This window comes from Carcharodon carcharias, chromosome 5 (genome assembly GCF_017639515.1).
Source record: "Carcharodon carcharias isolate sCarCar2 chromosome 5, sCarCar2.pri, whole genome shotgun sequence".
Lineage (NCBI taxonomy): Eukaryota > Metazoa > Chordata > Chondrichthyes > Lamniformes > Lamnidae > Carcharodon > Carcharodon carcharias.
This window is the reverse complement of record NC_054471.1, coordinates 196,390,941-196,414,415: the sequence shown is the minus strand read 5'-3', so window position 1 is coordinate 196,414,415 and position 23,475 is coordinate 196,390,941. Positions and strand designations below refer to the sequence as shown.

Sequence of the window (23,475 nt, the reverse complement as noted above, 5' to 3'; positions counted from 1 at the left end):
GATGACAGTGACATACCATGACATCAGATCTCCTGCTCAGAGTAACTCCAAGCAGCAGCAGAAATCATTGTGCTGCCTCTTCGCACAAGATCACAAGATACTTACAGATGAAGAACAACAAATTCTTTCTTTTTATTGCTGCACCGAGTTGTTTCCTAAATGATTAAATGATTCCTGGATTTTTGCCTCCAGCTTTTGGCCAACATGCTGATTCCAAGTGTTGATCGTTGCCTGGGTGATGAATTAGGACCCCTAACATCAGTTCCAATGTTACATTTTATTGGTTTGACCCTACGTGCCCTTTGCCCTTCCCCCTCAATTTAAAGCAGTTTTCCAACTTAGCTTTTCCATACCATTTGCTTTCTTTTACCACACAGCTGATTTAGCGCGAAATCGTCTGCTCCCATTGGCGGCAGGGGTCATGGCAGGGGTGAGCGAACAACATGGCGCAAAGGCTAAAATTCGGTTTCACGGCGTCGTGGAAGCAGGTTACGGTCGTCCGCTCCACCCAGTGGTGTTCCTGCTGTCCAAAGTTGGGGTCTTAATTTTAATGCATTTGTATCCGATTATTGTGCCCGCGTGCCGGAATTATCTTCCGATTTGCCGCCCACGTCAACATGACTTCAGCACAGCTTTTGAAAGGCGTGTGCCTGATGAACTGAACTTTGAGGGGAACTCGGAGGTGAGTGCACACAGCCTCGCGCAGCGCTTGTGAGGATCGCCCATAGGACATCAAGGAAGAGGCGCTGTGCATGCATTGGAGGGGGGTGGGGGGGGGGGGGGTCGGTGGTGTACCAGCAAGTCACTTTTACCCAGCTGGCTTTCAGTGCTGTGCTGGGGCAGAGGCTCCAGTGTGGGTGAGGTCTGGGTGGTGGGGGTGGTGAGGGAAGCGGTGGTGCACTTGCAAAAGCTGGTCAAGAATGAGTGTTCTTCTGCAGCTGAGACCGTTCAGCTGCAGCCTCACTGACCTGCCGGGAGTCGGGCCTCTGAGCCTTTCCTGCCCACTCAAGCAAAGCGAAAGCCTGAACGTGCCACCAAATGCACACAGAACTTTTTGCCCCCTCGGGCACAGGCTGCACATTTACGGGCATTATAAGGGGCAGCAGAACAAATGGCCGACTGGGCAAGTTGTACAAACCCCTTGTGAAAGGCGGCCATGGCCTGCTAACTGGTGGAGACACTCACAGCCCCTTGAAATGTCTTTATTAAGGTTTGGACCAGTATCTATTATGGTTCAAGCTAACAGTGCAGCCTTGCAGTGCGGGTTAGGAGAATGCCTGTACCTGAGCTGAGAGCACAGCCTGCAGTCCAGTGGCCGCCAATCGGTCAAGTGGAATGGGGCGGAGGTTGGTGGAGTTTCAGACAGCCATGAAAAGCACTACACACTGGCCATCCAAGTGGTAGCCAGCACTCTCCAGCATGCGTGAAGGCAAGAAGGGCTTTCAGACCTAACCAAGAGAGGTTCTCAGGACGTATGTGTGAACCCACGCATCTCTCTTTGATCCTGCAGGAGGAGAACGTCAGGATGATGGAGCCTGGTGGATTAGTGGTATGCCTCACGGCTTACAGGGGGCAGAGAAGAAGAAGATTGTGGTCGAGATGCCTGGCTCAGCAAAGTAGGAGCATCTCCCTCAAGACGAAGGAATGGCAGGGCCTGCTTGCATGCAGCTGAAGATCCACAGAGAGCCGTTGCACGTAGGCACCTCACTAGATCCAGGATCTATAGATGGCGCTTGATATCCCTGCAGATGACTGAGAACCAGTGTCTTGGAAAACTGTGCATGGGAACTGGCTGGTCACATATGCCACCTACTGTGGGAAATGGCGCCAGTGACTGTAAAAAGGAAAGCTCAATTTTTAGATTCGTTGCACCTTCCAGGGCTCCACAGGTGACCTTTGTGAGATTTCACAAGTCTCCATGCACAAGTGTACCCAGCAGGTCACAGACACCATCTTCACAAAAGGCACAGAACTTTGTGCATTTTGCCCAGGATCAGGAAAGCAAGGATACAAGAGCGCTTGGATTTGTGCAGATCTCTGGTTCTCCACAGGCCCAGGGTGTCATCGACTGCACTCACGTGACGCTTAAATCTCTGTGGCAACAAGCAGTCACTACATCAAAAACAAGGGCTTCCACTCGCTGAATGTTCTGCGGCCACCACAAATGCAACCTACAGGTCTGTGCACGGTTCCCAGGGAGCATCCATGACTCCTATATCCTTAGCAGGTCTCAGATACTTGATGTCTTCCAGGATCCACAGAGGCTCCTGAGGGACAAGGGCTACCCACAGAGGACGTGGCTGATAACACCTGTGTGGTGGCCTCAGACTGCAGCAGAGCGACAGTGTAACGAGGCTCATGCCGCAACCCGGACTTTGGTGAAGCAAATGATAATCATCTTGAAAATGAGGTTTCAGTGCCTCGACAGGTCCAATGGAGCACTGCAATATAGCCCACTGACGGTGTCGTGCATCATCGTACCTTCCTAGTGAGGTGCCAGCGAATGTGTGATGGGCTTGTGAGTGGGTGAGTTGAGATTGATGAAATGGTTGACTTACCCTGGCGGCACAGATGAGACCATTCATCCGTTTTCTGCACTGGATGGCTGACCTCTTGCGTGCAGCATTAACATTGACCACCACTGCCACTGCCTCTCAAGCCGGAGTGGCGAGATTGATGGGCCTCCTGCGGCCGGGGGGGGGGGTGGGGGGTAGAGGACATTGTGTGTGCCTCCACGATGTCCAGAGGGCGTCCCAGGGATGCGTCACTGAATTGGGGGGCTGCATTCTTCTTGGCTTTCAGGGTTATGTCTTCACCAGAGCAGTCCTGCGCTACAAGCATTGAGAAGTGCACATGGCTGCATTTTCAATATAGTGCCTGGTGTGAGGAAGCTGCGAGGTAACGGCATGGCGAGCTAATAGGAGGCCAGCCGCCAGGGATCGGGCATATTTCCTGTGGCTGCATAATTTATGAGGTGGGACGAAAAGCCACCATTGCAGTCAGTAGGTAAAATACCTTATTTCACACCCGCTACCGCAACGAGTGCAAATCTGGGACGATTCAGCCCTTAGTCTCTCATTATTCCTGGGCACATCAAGCACCTTCATACCCTGCTGACTGTTTGCTACTCCAGGGTCATCCCAGAATGTGAATATAAATTGTTTTCTCTGCTGAACTCCAGAGGTGAGGTGAGAGTGACTGCCCTTGACATCAGGGCAGCATTTGACCGAGTGTGGCATCAAGGAGCCCCAGCAAAACTGGAGTCAATGGGAATCAGGGGGAAAACTCTCCGCTGGTTGGAATCATACCCAGCACATAGGAAGATGGTTGTGGTTGTTGGAGGTTGGTCATCTCAGCTCCAGGACATCACTGCAGGAGTTCCTCAGGGTAGTGTCCTTGGCCCAACCATCTTCAGCTGCTTCGTCAATGACCTTCCTTCCATCATAAGGTCAGAAGTGGGGATGTTTGCTGATGATTGCACAATGCTCAGAACCATTCATGACTCCTCAGATACTGAAGCAGTCCATGTCCAAATGCAGCAAGACCTGGACAATATCCAGGCTTGGGCTGACAAGTGACAAGTAACATTCGCGCCATACAAGTGCCAGGCAATGACCATCTCCAACAAGAGAGAATCCAACCATCGCCTCTTGATGTTCAATGGCATTACCATCACTGAATCCCCCACTGTCAACATCCTGGGGGTTACCATTGACCAAAAACTGAACTGGAGTAGCCATATAAAATACTGTGGCTACAAGAGCAAGTCAGAGGCTAGGAATCATGCAACGAGTAACTCACCTCCTGACTCCCCAAAGCCTGTCCATCATCTACAAGGCACAAGTCAGGAGTGTGATGGAATACTCCCCACTTGCCTGGATGAGTGCAGCTCCCACAACGCTGAACAAGCTGGACACCGTCCAAGACAAAGCAGCAGCATCCTGATTTGGAAATATATCGCCGATCCTTCACTGTTGCTCGGTCAAAATCCTGGAACTCTCTTCCTAACAGCACCGTGGGTGTACCTACACCGCATGGACTGCAGCAGTTCAAGAAGTTAGCTCACCACTACCTTCTCAAGGGCAACTAGGGATGGTCAATAAATGCTGGCCCAGCCAGCGAAGCCCACATCCTGAGAATGAATTAAAAAAAACCCATCTCCTTAAACTCTTCCACCCTGCCCCATCAACCTTAACTTGCAAAAGCGCAAGGAGCTTATGGACTTGTGTGTCAATATCAGAGATCATCCAATAAGTTGCCGCTGTTTCCCTTGCCCACCAAACCAAGCTTCTCCCAAGGTTCCCTTCTGCCCTAGCTATGAACCAGAATCTTTCCCTAGCTCCCCTCTCTCTCCACAAGCCTTGAGCTTATCCTGTTCATAAAACCCATCTGCTTTTTACACAACTCTATTTCCAATAAACTGATAATCAATTTCCCTTCCTGGCTCCGATGCTAGCTGATATTAATATCCTCAGGTACTGTCAATCTTCCTTTCAAATCTGCCATCAATATCCCTTCCTCAAAAAGCTCAGCATTAACCAATTTGACCTTGCAAACTACCATCCCATTTTCATATTCCTGTTCCTCTCTGAAGTCCTTCAATATGTTGTCGCTTCCTAATCCATTCCCATCTTTCCATGTTTGACCTTCTCCAATCAAGTTTCCACCCAGCCATAAGACTGCACTGGCCCTAATCAAAGTCACAAGTGCTATCTTCTGAGCATAGTGCATTATTCCTCTTCATTCTTCTTGATCTACCTGCAGGAATGCAGGGATCCCAGAGGGTTGTAGAGGTCACAGAGAAAGGGAGAGGTGTGGCCATGTACCTATGTGAACACAAAGATGAGAATTTTAAAATTGAGACCTTGCTGGACTAGAGAGTCAATGTTGGTTGTTGCACGTTATGATGTAGGCAGAAGTAGTTTGGATGAGTTCAAGTTTATGTAAGGTTGAGGCTGACAAAGAGAGCTTTAGAATAATTGTGTCTGGAGATAACAAAGGCTTGGATGAGGGTTTCAGCAACAAATGAGCGGAGGCAGGGCGATATTACAGAGCTGCAAATGCACTGTAGGCAGTCTCACTCTGTAATGCAGAGGATATGGGATTGTAAGCTTAGCATAGGGTCCAATACCACCAGTTCCTAATTCTGCATATCAACATGAGGGGAGGTGATGCCGAAAAGAGGCAAGTCTCTGCATTCCTCAGTCAAACGGGTGTCACAGTGCTTTAAGAGCAAGTTGTCCATTTGCCTCCAAAGCTATGAATGGAGTAAGCCATGGCGAGTCGGAGAAAAATAGAGTCTTGTCTTTAAAAAATTGATGTACAGAGATGATGATCCTTTACCTTCGCTGTTGATATGACATTTGGGAGACACGAGAATTACATTTTTATATTAATGCAGATATTCAGCATTAGTATGTTTTAGAAATAGTTAGAGTCCATGAGGAAATTGCCTTTCCTTTTTAAGCATCAAAATTGAGACTGAAGCCTTGATGTCTCAAAATTCCAGGCAGATTTGTAGATTTTGAGTTGTAGAGTATCCAGGCTGCAAATGTTGGGTTCCAGATCCAAATCAAGTTATTTGCTCCTTGAAGGACATTGAGTATTTTGTTTTTAAATTCCAGGCCGTAGCAATCGGACATCAGAATGGTTTGCTGGCAAATCTCAAGTACTTTGAATGCATTACGTCTTAAATAGCTGCACCAACAAGGGAGCTTTATTCTAGGAGGAGGCAAGTGTCAAACCAACCAGACGATTAGGTGACCAGGAAACTACTGTTTGCATCTCATCTGCTCATGTGTTAGAAATGGTTAATATTCCAATTGCCTGACGATGGAGAATAAATTTGATCAACAAATGCATCTACTTTAACATCAACACAAGGGCAAACACACAAATGAAGATCAGCTCTATGGTCCTCAGTTTCCTGTGCTGACTATGAGTGGGGCTACAAAGATGCCCTTTGTGAGGCTGAACTCCCATGTAGCAAGAGGCTGTTGAAAGCAAATGAAAATAATGGCAATGAGTTTGCGTTGTCTTTTCTTGTTTTGAAATCGTTTATCTTTTGTGTAAGTCAAGCGTACTAGTTTCTTCTGGTGTCATTCTACTTTTGTGCAATTGTCTATTAGCTTTAGCCTGAACATAATAGTCAGGCAGTGTGGTATTTACCAGCTTTTTGAAGAACTTAATGACCATCCCACATAGTCCCCCCTGTATTATTTGCTGCAGCTGGATTATGTACTTACCACACATAATGGCACAAAAGTGTCCACGCTAGATATCTGTGTTGTACATGCATATCAGCCAGTATTGCAGACCCAATGCCTGTATTTGTTGTTTAAAATCAGCAGCCCATCTGAAGTTCCCACACTCAATAAGATTCACTGAGTTCAGTTTTAATATGGCACGCTGAGTCCAAGGTGACACAAGACCTGGTGGTGGGAATATAACCTTTCTCTCAGAAGGCTGAGAGTCTTCAAAACTCTCTTCCTTAAAAAGGTGGTGGAAGCAGAGTCAAGCAGAGTCTTTGAATTTTTTTAAGGCAGAGCTAGATAGATTCTTGATTAACAAGAATAGCTAGAAAGAGGGATGAGGTCTTGCATTACAAATTCAGGGAGTTAGGCAGTAGACTAAAAAGCAAGACCTCTCGGGTTGTAATCTTTGGATTACTCCCAGTGCCACGTGCTAGTGAGCTCAGAAATAGGAGAATAGCAACAGATGAATTCGTGGCTTAAGAGTTAGTGCAGGAGGGAGGGTTTTAGATTCCTGGATCACTGGGACCATTTCTGGGGAAGGTGGGACCTGTACAAGCGGGATTGTCTACATCTGAACCAGAGTGGGACTAACATCCTTGCGGGCGGGTTTGCTAGTGCTGTTGGGAGGAGTTTAAACTAATTCGGCAGGGGGAGGGGACACGGAATGTTAGCAGAATAGGGACACATCATAATACAGTAAAACAATCAAGTCAGAGGGAGTACAGCTGCATTAAGTTTCAAGGGAGTAAGGCAAGGCTGGATGGCCTCTATTTTAATGCCATGAGTATTACAGGTAAAACGGATGAGCTAAGGGTGAGGATTGACATGTGGAGTTGTGATATAGTAGCCATCACTGAGATGTAGTTGAGAGAGGGGCAGGATTGGCAGCTCAACATTCCAGGATAAAGGATCTTCAGGCAAGACAGGGGAGGGGGTAAAAGAGGAGGAAGCATTGCATTAATAGTTAAGAGTCAGGTACTGCAGTAAGGAGAAATGATATATTGGAGGGGGCATCGAATGAATCTTTGTGGGTAGAGTTTAGGAATAAAAAAGGGGCAGCCACATTGTTAGGTGTTCATTATAGACCTCCAGATAGTCAGCAGGAAATTGAGGAGCAAATATGTGCACAATTTGCGGTGGTGTGTAAAAACAATAATAGGGTAATTATATTAGGTGATTTCAACTTTCCCAACATTAATTGAGATAGACATGGTGTTAAGGGCTTGGATGGAGTGGATTTCTTGAAATGTGTACAGGAGAACTTATTAGGTCAATATGTAGAGGGTCCAACAAGGGACGGTGCATTGCTGGACTTAATTCTGGGGAATGAAGCCGGACAGGTGGTGGGGGAGCATTTTAGTGATAACAACCACAACATGGTACAGTTTAAGTTTGCTATGGACAAAGAAATAGACAAGATGCAAAAAAATATTTTGGATTGGGGGAGAGTGGATTTTAGTAAAATAAGGCAGGATCTGGCCAAGGTAGACTGGGAACAGCTACTTGTGGGGAAATCTACTGAGGAACAGTGGGGGGTGTTCAAAAAGGAAATGGGGAGGATATAAGCTCAAAGAAAAACAAAATAGCTGGAAAAACAGGTCTGACAGCATCTGCGGAGAGGGATACTGTTAACGTTTCGAGTCCATATGACTCTTCATCAGAACTAAAGGTACAGGCTCAACATGTTCCCTCTAGGGTGATAGGAAGGAGAAACAAGCCCAGAGAACCATGGATGACCAGAGATATTCAGGATACGATGAGAAGGAAAAGAGAGGCTTTTAGCAGGTACAAGGGAAGCAAATCAGCGGAGGCATTAGTGGAGTACAGAAAGTGCAGGGTGGAGCTTAATAAAGCAATTAGGAGTGCAAAGAGGGGATATGAGAAAGCTCTAGCTGGTAAAAGGGAAAATCCCAAGATATCCTATAGGTATATCAATGGGAAGAGGATAACCAGGGAAAGAGTAGGGTCCATAAGGGACCAAGGGGGCAATCTATGGGTGGAGCCAGAGGATATCGCTAGAGTGTTGAATGAATACTTCACATTCGTCTTCACCCAAGAGAATGAGGATGAAGGTATCGAACTCGGGGAGAGAGACTGTGAGGTTCTTGAGCAAATTGCTATAGGGAGTGACATGGTATTGCAGGTATTGGCAGGCTTAAAAATGGACAAATCTCCAGGTCCAGATGACTTGTGTCCTAGACTGCTGAGGGAGGCAAGGGAGGAGATCGCAGGGACTCTGACCCAAAGTTTTAATTCCTCTCTGGCCATGGGGGAGGTGCCAGAGGACTGGAGAACAGCTAATGTGGTTCCGCTATTTAAGAAGGGTTGTAGAGATAAGCCAGGGAACCACAGGCCAGTGAGTCTCACGTCAGTGGTAGGGAAACTACTGGAGAAAATTCTGTAGGAGAGAACCTATCTCCACTTGGAGAGGCAAGGTTTGACCAGGGATAGTCAGCATGGCTTTGTCAGAGGGAGGTCATGCCTAACAAATGTGATTGAATGTTTTGAGGGGGTGACCAGGTGTGTAGATGAGGGTAGTGCAGTTGATGTAGTTTATATGGATTTCAGCAAAGCCTTTGACAAGGTCCCACAAGAGAGACTTATAAACAAGGCAAATGCACATGGGATACAGGGTAATTTGATAAGGTGGATTCAAAATTGGCTTAGTTGTAGGAGACGAAGGGTGATGACAGAAGGATGCTTTAGTGACTGGAAGCCAGTGTCCAGTGGCGTACCTCAGGGGTCTGTGCTGGGTCCCTTATTATACGTCATTTATATAAATGACATAGGTGACTATGCTGGGGGCGGGTGGGGGGGGGGTGTGTATGTGGTAGGATTAGTAAGTTTGCGGATGACACAGGATGATATAGATGGGATGGTCAAATGGGCAGATAAGTGGCAGGTGGAATTTAACCCTGAAAAGTGTGAGGTGATACACTTTGGAAAGAGTAATTTGACAAGGAAATATTCAATGAATGGCATGACACTAGGAAGTTCTGAGGAACAAAGGGACCTTGGTGTGTGTGTCATAGATCTCTGAAGGTGGAGGGGCATGTTAGTGGGGTGGTGAAAAAGGCATATGGGACAATTGCCTTTATCAATCGAGGCATAGATTACAAAAGTAGGGAGGTCATGTTGGAGTTGTATAGAACCTTGGTGAGGCCACAGCTGGAGTACTGTGTGCAGTTCTGGTCACCACATTATAGAAAGGATGTGATTGCACTGGAGGGGGTGCAGAGGAGATTCATCAGGATGTTGCCTGGGATGAAACATTTAAGTTATGAAGAGAGGTTGGATAGACTTGGGTTGTTTTTGTTGGAGCAGAGAAAACTGAGGGGCGACCTGATCGAGGTGTACAAGATTATGAGGGGCATGGACAGGGTGGATAGGGAGCAGCTGCCACCCTTAGTTGAAGGATCAGTCACAAGGGGACATAAATTCAAGGTGAGGGGCAGGAGGTTTAGGGGGGATGTGAGGAAAAGTTTTTTTACCCAGAGGGTGGTGACGGTCTGGAATGCGCTGCCTGGGAGGGTGGTGGAAGTGGGTTCCCTCACATCCTTTAAAAAGTACCTGCATGAGCACTTGGCACATCATAACATTCAAGGCTATGGGCCAAGTGCTGGTAAATGGGGTTAGGGAGGTAGGTCAGGTGTTTCTCACGTGTTGGTGCAGACTCGAGGGCCGAAGGGCCTCTTCTGCACTGTGATTCTGTGAAAGGTTATCAGGGTAGGCAGGAATGTGGGGTTGAGGTTACAATCAGATCAGCCATTATCTTATGGAATGGTGGAGCAGGCTCGAGAGGCTGAGTGGCTACTCCTGCTCCTAATTCGTACATTCGTATAAGAAAATAAGAACATAAGAACTAGGAGCAGGAGTAGGTAATTCAGCCCCTTGAGCCTGCCCTGCCATTCAATACGATCACGGCTGATCTTATTTCAGCCTCTACTCCAATTTCCCGCCCTCTCCCCATAACCTTTCAACCCGTTACTAATTAAAAATCTGTCTATCTCCTCCTTAAATTTATTCAGTGTCCCGGCATCCACTGCACTCTGAGGTAGTGAATTCCACAGATTCACGACCCTTTGAGAAAAGTAATTCCTCCTCTTCTCTGATTTAAATCTATCACCCCTGAGCCTAAAACCCTGGCCTCTTGATCTGGAATGCCCCACAAGGGGAAACATCCGCTCCATGTCTACTTTGTCTATCCCCTTTAGCATCTTACATACCTCAATTAGATCTCCTCTCATCCTTCTAAACTCTAGCGAGTATAGGCTTAAACTGCTCAATCTCTCCTCATTAAACAAGCCCCGCATCTCTGGAATCAATCTAGTGAACCTCCTATGAACCGCCTCCTATGCAATTACATCCTCCCTCAAGTAAGGGGACCAAAACGGTGCACAGTACTCCAGGTGCAGTCTCAGCAATGCCTCGTACAGTTGCAACAACACTTCCCTATTTTTATACTCTATTCCCTTAGCAATAAATGCCAAAATTCCATTTGCCTTCCTTATTACCTGCTGTACCTGCATACTAGCTTTCAGCGATTCATGCACGAGGACACCCAGATCCCTCTGCACTGAAGCATTCTGAAGCTTCTCTCCATTTAAATATGTATGTTCGGATAAATTACTTTTTTCCTTTAAAGTCAGAATTACAATATTTTTCAATTTGATTTGATATAGATAACTAGTCATAACATTGTTGAAAATGTTAGCTGTCTTGTTATCCCAGCGCTTACTGGCTATTCTCCTATATGTGAGCCATCATATCTATACAATACCAATGGTCACAGTGCTAAATTCTGTAAAGTTGTGTTTATAATTTCCTTTTAACTGATCTTACATTTTGTTTTTGAAGACAGCGATGCATTCTGTCTTTATATATCAAGCTTAATTTACTGAGAAAGTCAAGGAAATCAGACTGGAACTTCAATGAAATATACACGCTCCCAGCAGGAAGGTCAGCAGTGGATTGGGAACCTGTCTGATTCGGTAGCAGGCTTGTCTGGGGCTCTTTAACTGCGCCGCAGCACTAGCCTCCAGCTAATTAGCATCCATCACACAAGCGTCGGGTGACATTGGGACGCTCGCCTGACGTCATTTTGCAGGATTTCTCATCCGATTGGGTCGGGCGCTCGCTCGCCAACCTAAAAATTCTGCCCTCTGTCTCTCTCAAGAGAACTTCCAATCTCCACATTGAAGAATTTGCCCTGGAATCTCTCCAAACGTCACTCTCACTTGGATGGCTTCAACAATGACCCGCTTGCGGGGATTCAATCTCTCACCTTCGGAGATTCCTTTTCTCTGGGACCTCCGTGTAGCACAAGCCTCACCTTCCAAGCATGACTTCAGATATTTGGCCGTCCCCAGCAGAACACCACCGCTCAAAGGAGCACCCTTGTCCCTATGGCTTGCAGCATGGAGTCACCCACCATCGGCTGCCATCTTTGATCTTCTGAGCTTCTCTCAAGCCCACTTTGCGTCAAGTCTGCTCCCCGCCGTTTTCTCTTTAACTTGGAGCCTATTTCTCTGCTCCTTTCTCTCAACTTTACTTAACAGGGTCTCTTTCTCATTTCTGTCCCTGTTCCTTACCTGGGACTGTCTTCTGGGCCTCTTGCTGACCCCTGACTTTGTTCCTGCTTGGGAAGTCTTTCTGTCCCACTCCCTGGTTTGGGACTTTCTCCTATGTCCTGCTCCCTTGGACACACTCAGCAAAATAGCACTCCGGTTCAGGTCATTTGACCTGCAGTTTTGAACCACTTCACTTCTTGGCTTCCTTTCTCTCCTGCGCAGGTAGCAGGGCCGGTTCCCAGCCTAAACTCAGTAAAAAAAAAACCAACTGAGCAAGCGTGGCCATTTCCCAGCCAGCACATGCCAGGGGTCCCGAAGCCAGTCGGGAACTGTCCTGCCCGAACTGCGACTGCCGATTCAAAACCAAGTGTCAGGTTTTGTTGCAATAGTTATAAGAAAAGAAATGTGACCATTGCAGGTAAAGATGGAAGACCTCCTTCGGCCGAAGTAGGAAAAGAAACAGTGGGGAGGTATGATTTGAAAATGAGGAAACTACAAACTCAATTTAATGTCACAGAATATAAATTCACGTGATGTTTTTCAATGACTAGGTTAATAAATTCTGGGGGAAAAAGTCCTCTGTTTGTTGCAATTCATTAACTTATCTATTTCAAAGAGTTTAAAGTTTTCATTGAAGGGTCAAAGGGTAAGGATTCTACTGGACAAATTAACTGATACATTAAATATAATGCAGAGAGAAATTCCAACTCCAGGAGCCAAGCTGCTTCAGATTGATGGGGTGAAATCTGTTTTAATTAAAAACAGTGCGACTGTCCCTTTTTTCCTGTAATTAACTCATTAATAAAATAGTGGAAATGTGAGACTTCTAAGAATGCAATTCCATTATTGGCCATTTATTGTGGATAGAAACAATCTCTAGTTTCTCATTAAAAGTTAAATTTCACCTCTTGAGGTTGTTACGTTCTAGGGAGATTGCCACCTAACACACAGATTGTGGAATTGGTTGAAATATTTGAGGAAATATTGAACCAATTCCTGAACTGTGAGCAAATAACAGGAGATGGATTGGTGCTTTACAGAAGGAATATAAAAATATTTAGATGGATCTAAGTGGTGGGGTTAGCTAAATGGGTGAGTGACTTTCACCCATCTCCATTTACTCAGGTCCCTAAGTATCATTTTTGCCAATCCTGACAACCACAACCATTTAATTTAATCAGAGGATGTAGGGAATGTAAGAAACATTTTACCTCATCATATTTGACACTAGAAGCTTAGTGAATAATAACTTTTGAGCATGATAGAGTTAAATGTAATTTATTAACTATAATTGACAGTAACTGAATACATAGAATCATAGACTGGTTGCAGAATAGCCCATTGTGTCCGTGCTGGCTACATTAGAGATTATGTTATCAAATTCATAGATTTACATCACAGGATATGGTATAAAATCTTAAATAAATGATTGTCACTGCTGCCAGATGTGGGTTCTACAAGCATTGTATATTCATCTACACCAGTTGGACTTTCAGGTTTACAGAACTTACGCCAATAAACTTCACCAGACATTACTTGTTCATTTTACTTAACTGTTACCTGCTGATAAAGTTGATCTAATATCCAAAACGGTAAAATACAAGTCAGGGGAAGTCACGATTAAACTGTACAGTTTTCTATGGTAAAGCCACAACTTGAATAACGTGTCCAATCCTGGTAACTGAGGAAACAAAGGGTGGAATTTTTCCAAATTTGCCCCAAGTGTGGTAGTGGGTGGATAAAACGGTGTGTTGCCCACCGATGGCAATGGTGGGTTTTCACGCTGTATTGTCCCAAGCTCGCCTCATTATTTAGGTGCTCCCGGGAAACAGGCCATTTCCATAGCAGGCGGGCTTCTCTTGTATTCGCCCGCCCATCACCCCTCCGCTGTGTCATGCCAGGCACCCTGTTTAAACGCCAGCCGTAAGCACAGCGCTCATTGCTCCCGGCTCGCCACTGCTGCCCAGGAGACATGGCCCTCAAGGGTAAGAAGACTGCAGCCCCCCCAGGTTGAAAGCCGGGTCCCTCGAGAGACTGCTGGGTGCCGTGGAGGCCCCGCCAGGATGACCTGTACCCCCGCTCTGGCTGCAGGGTGGGCAGCAATGTGAGCCACCCAGCTCAGGAGGCGGTGGCAATGGTGGTCAGCGCCAATGCCCTTCAGAAGAGGACAGCCACCCAGTGCCACAGGAGGATGAATGATCTCCTCTGTTCTGCCAGGGTAAGTCACCTTCTCATCGCTCACAACTCACACACTCACAAACCCATCACACACCCACAGGGCCCTCACTCACTGTCAGTGCAAGGGACATCACCATTCACTCTCTCACACACATTGACATTGTCCTCATCCTGTCCATGGGAACCACTCACCTCCCACACAGGTCAGGCACATTTATCATCTGGCCTGGCAGGCGTCCTCTTTACACTCTCTCCTTCTCTATCCATGCAGGACAAGCTGGCACACAAGAGGGAGATGTTGCAGACCAGTGGCAGAATGCCTGAAATCAAGGTCCTCACGGACTTTGAAAACAGAGCCATCCAGCTGGCCGGCGATGACCGGGACCGGTCCTGTGCTGACGGTGAGCTCGGTGCTGCTCTACCAAGTGAGGATCCAGCAGTGCAACATCCATCAGATAACCATGATATGAGTGATGTGTCCTGTTTCACAGGCCACTGCCAGGCACTAATTATCTCCCCTTGCTTTCACAGACACATCTGGGAAACAGCCGACAGAGTCCATGACCCAATGCTTCCATTCAAGTTCTGAAGAAACCTCTAGAGGAATCTGGAGGCACCCTCCCTGAAGTTCCATCACAGTGCTCACCCATACCCTCCACCAGCGCAGAGACACACACCTCGGTGGGACCTAGCTTTAGAATAGACTTGGGAACACTATCTGGTGAGCACATCACACTGTCTGATCCACAGCAGGCAGAGGCAGGGACTTCCCAGATCCCCGGCATTCGGAGGACTGCTGGAGGCCAGAAATTTGCTGAGTCTGAGTCAGATGATGAGCCTCTGGACTCGGTCACGTCACAGTCGCTGGAGCTGCAAAGATAAACTCGGGAACATCAGGAAGGGATGTCCGCTGCACTCCTCAGATTGCAAGGCACGATGGGGGAGTCCGTCTGTCTTCACTCTGAGGTTATACGTCAGCATGCCAATGTACTGAGGTCAACACTGGTAGGATGGCAGCCGCCATGAAGACCTTGGCGCTCCTGTACTGCTGCGCAGGCTTAACTCTATCCCTGATGCCATAGTTGGCCTCCAATAGTGCATACGCGAGAGAGGTGATGGGCAGCTCAATCTCACTCTAGCTACCCTTTTCACTCACAGAGTCAGCCAGGGGCCCTTGGGCACCCACTGGGAGGAGGTTCAGCAGGTGCACACCCCAGGCCCATCCATCCAAGTGACTCAGAGTGTGTCCGGCCCATCTGACTCCCCTCTTCCTGTGACCTCAGCAGCTCCAGCTCCACAGGCCGAGGAGGGTGTCACTGCCACACAGCGGGACCCTGAGAGCAGGCCGGGGCCTCCAGGTCTCAGCCCTCCATCGGACGACTGCCAAAGTCATTACAGACAGGGCATTGCAGTCAGCAGGCTGCCTCCACCTCCATTGTGAATATCTGGGGTGCACCAAGATGTAGCGGCAGGGTTAGGAAGGTTAAGGAGGATTAGTTACACAGCCTGGGCACAGGTGTTAATCAGTTGCACATACTGTTCACTATTGTCAATACACTCCCAAGAATGTCTCCCTGCCTCTGGGTCCTTGTTCTGATGAGCAGTGTTCTTATCACAGATGTGAAACGTTTCAGCAAAGTTAAAGGCAGCTCAGTCCAGGGCCTCTTCCCTGTGCAGCCTACCGACCAAAGTAATGGTCAGGCCTCACACTCTCTGGACATATTACTGATGCCTGCACCTCGATGGTGCTGGTCATTGCTGCCAGAATGTAGTGGGCAGGCACCACAGGGTTCCCTCATTCTCTCTGTGTGCTCTCAGCACCTTTAAGGAGGGGCTGGCCCCCATCTCTTCAGCATCTGTGACCTACATGTGACTCCAGACCCACAGCAATGTGGTTGACTCTTAAATGCCCTCTGAACAAGGGCAATTAGGGATGGGCAATAAATGCTGCCCTAGCCAGGGACGCCCACACCCAATAAACGAATTAAAAAAACCCGTCTCTCTGCTGCAGTCTGAGGCTGCTGCACGAGTGTCATCAGCCACGGCCTCTGTGGGTAGCCCTTGTCCCCGAGGAGCCATCCCTGCAGCTTCTGTGGACCCTGGAAAACTCCAGGGATCTGTGACCAACTGAGGATATAGGCGTTGTGCACACTCCTTGGAAACCATGCGCACACCTTCAGGGTGCATTTCTGGTGGTTGCATACCACAGCAGCACATTCAGCAAATGGAAACCCTTGCGGTTGATGTAGTTCACTGTGCGTTACGACAGAGTGCTACGAGTGCAGTAGATCGCACCCTGCACCTGTGGGAAATGCAAGATCTGGGTGAATCCAATAGCTCTTGCATCCTGGCTGTCCTGGTCCCAAGCGAAATGCACAAAGTTGTGTTGCCCTCACGAAAATGGCATCTATGACCTCATGGATGTATTTGTGGGTGACAGCTTGTGAGATCCCACAGAGGTCACCTGTGGAGCTCTCGAAGGAGCCACTGGTGTAGAAATTGAGGTCACTTTCGCAGCCACTGGCACTGGATGTCCTCCATGTCCCCGTGGCACCAAATCCTGCAGCAGCTGGCAGATGTGAGCGACCAGCTCCCTAGATACGCACAGTCTCCAGCGACACTGGTTCTCAGTCATCTGCAGGAATGAAAGGCGGCGTCTATCGACTCTGGGTGCCAGGCTGCGTCAGCTCACTATAGCTCTTGGGCAGTGTGTGCAGGACCCCCAGCCGTCCCTTCATCCTGAGGTTGCTGCTGCTGCCTCTGCACAGCCAGGAGCCTCAGTCGCTCTTTCCTCCATCTTTTTCATGCTCTGTAAGCCATCAGGCATACATCTAGTTCACCAGTTCCATGATGTTGATGTGCTCCTCCTGTAGGGTGAAAGAGAGAGATACTTAGTTAGCCTGGGTGTGCTAAGAACCTGTCCTGGTTAACGTGTCCCAGAGGGTGTTGGCCACCACTTGGATGGCCAGAGATTAGTGCGCTGCATGGCTGCCCTGTTAGCTTAAGCCATGGGGGAGATTGGATCCTGACCTTGTAAGGGGCTCTGAGCGCCTCCAGCAGTGAATGCTCCATGGCCAGCTTTAGCAAGGAGATTGTACGACGAGTGCAATCCAACTGCTCTGCAGTCCACTAAAGTGCTCATGAATTTGCTGGGAGTTGGGCGGGGGGGTGCAGTGGCAGAGTCTGGGGGGTGGTTAGCTCTGGAGAATTTGGTGGCACTTTGATGCCTCTGGATTGCTTGAGTGGGCAGATAGGCTAGGAGCCTGACCCCAATCAGATCAATGTGGATGTGTCTGAACTGTCCAAAGTTGCAGAGGAACGGTCACTTTCTACAGGTTTCCCGAATGCGTGGCCACTTCCCTCGCCCACCCTACCCAATACCCCCCTCACCCCACCCTGAATGCTTGTGCATTATAATCAATGGCAGGGCTGCCTTTGCCCACCACTGGTCACCTCAGAGGCAAGGCTGCACCTACCCCACCACCACCCCCACCGCCCCCACTCCCCCTCACAAGTCGCCACCGAGGCAGGGTGGCACTAACCCCCCGACCCACCCCGTGCCCCTGAAGCCTGCAAAGCAACAGACGACCTTGGCAAGCTCTGCAGAATGTGGCTGTGCACTCACCTCCGGTCCGCCAAGAGTGCAGCCACCAAGTGCACGTTGCATCTCTGCTGTTGTGAGGCAGTCGGGTGCTTTCCCGCCGTCATGGACGGACAATCCAGCGGGTGCGCAAGAGCCTGGCGGGATGGATTGATAATGATGTGCTGATGTATTACAATGAGGTCCCCCACGACCAATGGCAGGAAATGCGGCCTGCCGTTGGCGGGCTGAGCGGACAATCGCGACCTTCCTTCCCGCCGTCGTGAAACCGATCACACCACGTTGTCCGCTCACACCACCTATCAGACCTGCCAGCGGGCATGGAAAATTCCACCCAAAGAATGAGATCCAGCTTTGGGAACAGGGCACAAAGAGTAATGAGGCTGATCCCCAGTGTCAGTGATCTTAGTTATTAGGAAATATTGGAGAAATGTGGGCTTTTCAACCTGGAAAGGAGGCACCAGACAGGTGAATTTATAGATGGAGGTAAGGATTGTTCAGGAAGTGGAAAAGGTTGTTCCAGAATATCATGTTAAGCTAAACTGTGTGAGTATTTGGGTTCAAACTAGTAAATTCTAATTTTAGAACTGCTATCAAGTTATTCTTTATGCAGAGTGGCCAACACTTGAAATAACTTACAGATAGAATGGTATAGGCAAAAATCCACAAATAATTTAAGAAACTATTATGCAACAATTTGGGATTGGAATGACTTTCCAGCAAGATAAAATGGGGTGGGTCAAAAGATATTCCTCAATATAAATCTCTTGTAATCCTGCAACTAAAAGACTAGGATCCTAGTTTACAACAGTTATAATTATAGTGATTACCATTTGTATACTGTGTACTTGTCAAGCATTCCTGATTGAGATTTATTTTGGTGTATAGAAAGTTATTATTTACGGATAAGACATTAGAGCTAATATACACCCTCAGTCGGAGCGAAACTCCGGTGAAACTCAGCCACCAGATATACATGCCACTGGGTCTTCGGTTCCACTCAATACAACGTAAAGGATGATCAGGTGGTGTGTACAATAGGCAGCCAATCTGAACCAGCCAGTTATCTGAACCAGCCAGTTATCCACCATTGTCAAAGTTAAAAGTTCCCTTCATTATCGTACTGGACCTTTCTTTATTAAAAACCACAATGGAAGTTGTTATAAATGTCAGTTGCAGAACAGGCCATCAATAAGTTTCTGCAGATGCTCTAAAAGATCAAAGCCTTTAACTTAGACTGAGATGGCTTTTATTTTTGGCAATGACAGAAAGTGGGAGGTAATGGCTTGGGCAGCTGTTATACATACCACTTGATTTTCTTTGAAAGGAGCATTGGACAGGGTATATAATGGGTGGTTGACCTCAATGTGTGAATATTATTGTATGAGTACTAAACTTGTTTGCATCAAATTCCTTTGCTCTCTATTTTAACAGACAAGTTAAGGAAAACATAGTAGAAAGGAATTTTATATAATACGCTCAGCTGTTTTATATCGTTTGAAATCTTAAGGCTTAGGTACATCTATATTACCAAGCTATTACTTGAACAAATGATTTGTTATTGAATAAATACACTCAAAAACTGCTTCTGCAACTCTTTTATTCAATATTGCTGTACTTGTACAGGAAATAACACCATATGCACTAAGTGAATAAATCCATGGGATTCTGCACTGTACTAAATTACATATGTGCTAGCAAAGTTGAATGTCATGCAAAAATACAAATCTGTTCCAAATACATCAACAGCTTCAAAAATGTGTTGATTCTCATCTATGTAAAGTTGCAGTACTGTGCCAGATTTGCTATTTGTAAAGTTAACCCTGCTCCATCAACTAATTCTTTTAATTGCATACTGTGACACCAGAGGGTGGTTTCATTGCTATTTTATCCCCAAGATTAAAGAATGTGTTGATGAGTGCTGAGAATTAATTAAAACTTTGGCAACAAAAATGACTTGCATCAATAAATCATAGAGACTAGATGCTTGGGAGGCAATAGAGGAAATTTTACAAATTCATGCCATCAGCTTTGTGCATTAGGAGCGCTGATCAGGAATTTGGGCCTGAAGGTCAACAGGTCTCACAGGATCTTCTGCCCTTAAAATTTTAATGGTTGAAGGATCCTGCAGGGTCCAGAGGCCTCGGTGCATGAATTCATACAATACACAATCCCCATATAGGAGCTCCGCTCAGGGGCACACATTGATACATTCCACCCTAAGAAGCGATCTTGCTTCATGCATGCACCAGAAATTGTGAAGTTCTAAAATTAAACAACATTATGAGATCTGCTGGCAGACATTGACAGATCCTGTGATGAAACAAAAATAGTCAAGCAAATATTAACTTCATGTAAACAGATTCAAATACTGGTAACTCTGCTTCCCAAATACCCTGCTCTACTTCTACAACCCTTCAAATTCTAATCACTTCTGGAGATTAATTTAATCTATTGTATTGTTTTCAAATCATGGACCTCACTGAATTATGAACCGTTGTCCTTCAACTAGACTTCTCCATTAAAAAAAAAACCCTCTTTTAGACTGACAGGAAGATTGAAATAAAAATTACCACCCATCTGCTTGGAATTGCCTGGCACACACTTGGACAGTAACGTATTAGCTCAACAACATGGACCCGTTCAATCAGCATCTACTACTCAAAGTTTGCTCGACTTCAGTGCTAGACTGTCAAATTAATATGATAATAGGATTAAAAAATTACCATTATGAATGCGGTGAATGAGCAAATAATAATGGCCCAGGTTTTGTGGTAATAAAGATACTGACACTGTCAACGCTCAATCTCATCACTCCATTGAAGCTGACTGCAGCTTCTGGAGTCCACACTCCACATGTGGGCAGTTAAATGCAGAAATCCAAATGTCACTGGCAGTGATTCCATGAATCGCCATAGGGTATACTGTTGAAGACCTCCACATTTCAATCATTTTGTCAGTGTGCAGACAAAACCTTGCCCTTTCATTAGTCTCACTGTAAAAACTCTTGAAAAATTTACACCTTGTTGAATGAGATATAACTGGATTTTCAACAGCATAATGACTACTGTATGGCCTCATTGTTCCTGAAAGGCTAATTTCATATCTGTGGAATGTCAAATTTCTCCATTATGATAAATTATTTTTAAAATATGTGGAATTTTTTTTAATCAAAAAATTGTTGAGATTTCAGCTTCCATCTTAATCTGGTGTGCATATCCCAAATATTTACTTCACTTTCAGTAAAAAAAAGAGATAATTAGTACATTTTATTTCCTGGTTTGCGGACTATGAGAATACTGAAATGTGATTGGCTGCTTACCCTGCTTGATATTGTTGGATGCCTGGAAATCCCTTTGAATTGGCTCCAGATTCAAACTCACATTGGGTAAGGGGAAAACCCGCACCATGGAGATCGCTTGATCTTTATGGGCAGTTTTCCTCAAGGTCATTGGTTAGCACCATCACTTCAATGTTGAATGCAAAATCTGTGTCACCAGTTAAAATCAGCTGCAGGCAGTGAACAAATTTCCTGACGTGTGTTGGCATGATCAACATCTACACATAACTCTCCACAGCAGAAACTTTTAATTGAATGTGTGCTAATCCTACGATGGGAAGGAGGATTATAGTAGTTAGGGATTTATAAGCTGAAAAGCAACATACGAGCCAGAAAATGAAATTATGGTTGTACACTGCTGGATTGATCAAAAAGGTCCAAATGACACACACAATTTAAACAGCCGTGATTTCTCCTCTCATCAGCCGCCTCCCAACAGAAAGGTGTTCTAATTTTGGTTACTCACCTTTATAAGTGGTGGCGTATTTCCCAAAGCCTCTCAGTTTTGGTGTGATTCGATTTCTATTGATAACCCCGCATCAAGCTTGAGATTGGATAAACTCAGAGGGTTAGTTTATTTTGCACACATTCAAAATGTGGGAAGATGGTTCGCAATGTGCCTCCCTCTACCTTTTTGCATTGATTCAATTAAAAAATAGGGATAAAGGAGTTACAGGGCAAAAAGCCATAGAGACATTAAGAATTGTTGTTTCATTTGAGTCCAGAATCAAAAGTCCAACAGTGTTCCACAATGAGATGGGCACACAGAGGCAAATTATCTTTGTAGGCAACAGTGCAGAGTTTCAGATGTTCCAGTAGAAACAGCATAGATGGGTCCAGGCATTCCAACCTGGATAGAGCCCTTTTTCTGAGCGGCTGCTTGTTTGATGGAAGATTGCAGACTCAACTTAACACCTCCACAAGACAATAATCCAGATTCCACCAGCTTTGTGGAAGGGGAAGGTGGGGGTGTCATGTGACTCCCACGACTCCAATTTGCCTTTGACGAAGGATGATGTACATTCCTTCATCTGGATTCTTGAGATTATTAATGTTTCAACCATTAAGAATTTCAAAAGAGGTTTTAAGGTCCCATCAGCTAGGATAAAGGACATCTCCATTGGTCAGGCTTAGCTTAACAAATGTAAATGGCCTTAGAAGTCAGTCTTCTGCAGCTCACTGGGTCATTCACATCTCTTCAGGGATAACAAGGTCTCAGCTTCTCTGAATGCCAGAAAGTTCCTTTTGTTTGAGTGATAGCCAGCCACAGCTTCAGTTATTTTAAATTATTTGTCCAGTTTTTAAATATTATTTTACAAAAATATGGAGTAAGGTCTTAGCCCTCTGATGCTTTTTAGATGTTGTTCATCTATACTTTTCGGTTCTAACAAAGAGTATTCATCTGAAATATTAGCCCATCTGTTCTCACTACAGTTATTCACTTAGCAGACAAGTGTTTCAAGCAATTCTGTTCATGTCATTCAATGGACCCCTGTTATTGTATCTGGACATTACATTTTTCTCAAATTCAGATTTGTGGTGCTGTCGTCTTCAGCATGTTTTTGTCTTTAGGGTGTGAGGCCACCCTTTAATACATATTAGGTCAAATACGTTTCTATGTCTTACTGGAAAATCAAACTTTCTTGCTTATGATTTATAATTATGCACCATCAGTGCAAATTTCTTCTTTTATCAAGTGATTTGCATCAGCCTTACATTGTTAACAAAGAGCCCCATCAACCATTTAGTGCTAAAACGTTTCACAATTTGATGATAAATTCTGTGTGCGTCAGCAGCAAATAGGTGGCTGTTCCACACACCAACCCCCCCACCCCCCCCCCCAATTCAAATCTTAGTGAGGAAATTGTATGAAAAAACTTCCTTGCCAAAGGCAAAAAAACCTCTTAAAATTCTTCAGGCTATTTAAATAATAATGAAAGGTACTTTAGAGTGTTAAGGCCATAGATGAATTAAAGATTTCAGCTGTGTCAGTAATTATGAAAGGTAAGATTGAGTGAGTTGTATGGGAGAATTTTCTCCTTGTCGGGAATGGGCGTGGAGCTGATCGCCGTCCGCGATTGGCTACACGACGCCATTTTGCATGAGCGGGGCCAATTAAGGTCCGCACAGCGTGACACAGCGTTAAACATGTCCTGAGCTGCCTCAGGGAGATTAATTTCAGCTCAGGACATGTTTAAAATAAAAAAAAACAAAATTATGCAGACATGTCCCTTCATGTGACAGTGGCACATGAGCTGGGATGTGTTTATGAATCTTAATAACATTTTTTTATTTAATTTATAAACCCTTCATGAAAACCCATGGATGAGGTTTCATGAGAAATGCAAATGCTGCCTGTGCTCTTCGCCTGACCTCGCCTGACCTTAAGGTTGGACGGGCAGCCCAGACAATCAGTTTAATTAGGTACTTAATGGCCTTAACAGGCCTTGGACAGCTCAGTGGGTGCACAACCAACTCCGGTGCGCGTCCGCTGAACTGAAGATCAAACTGACGCGCTGTGACATCTGGACA

The 23,475-nt window shown here is 46.0% G+C and overlaps 1 protein-coding gene across 1 annotated transcript in view; it reads right to left on the bottom strand.

Moving 5' to 3' along the window:
• Nucleotides 1-23,475, bottom strand: part of LOC121278141 (exostosin-1-like) — a 728,729-nt gene that overhangs the window by 194,442 nt on the left and 510,812 nt on the right. The window lies entirely within an intron of this gene.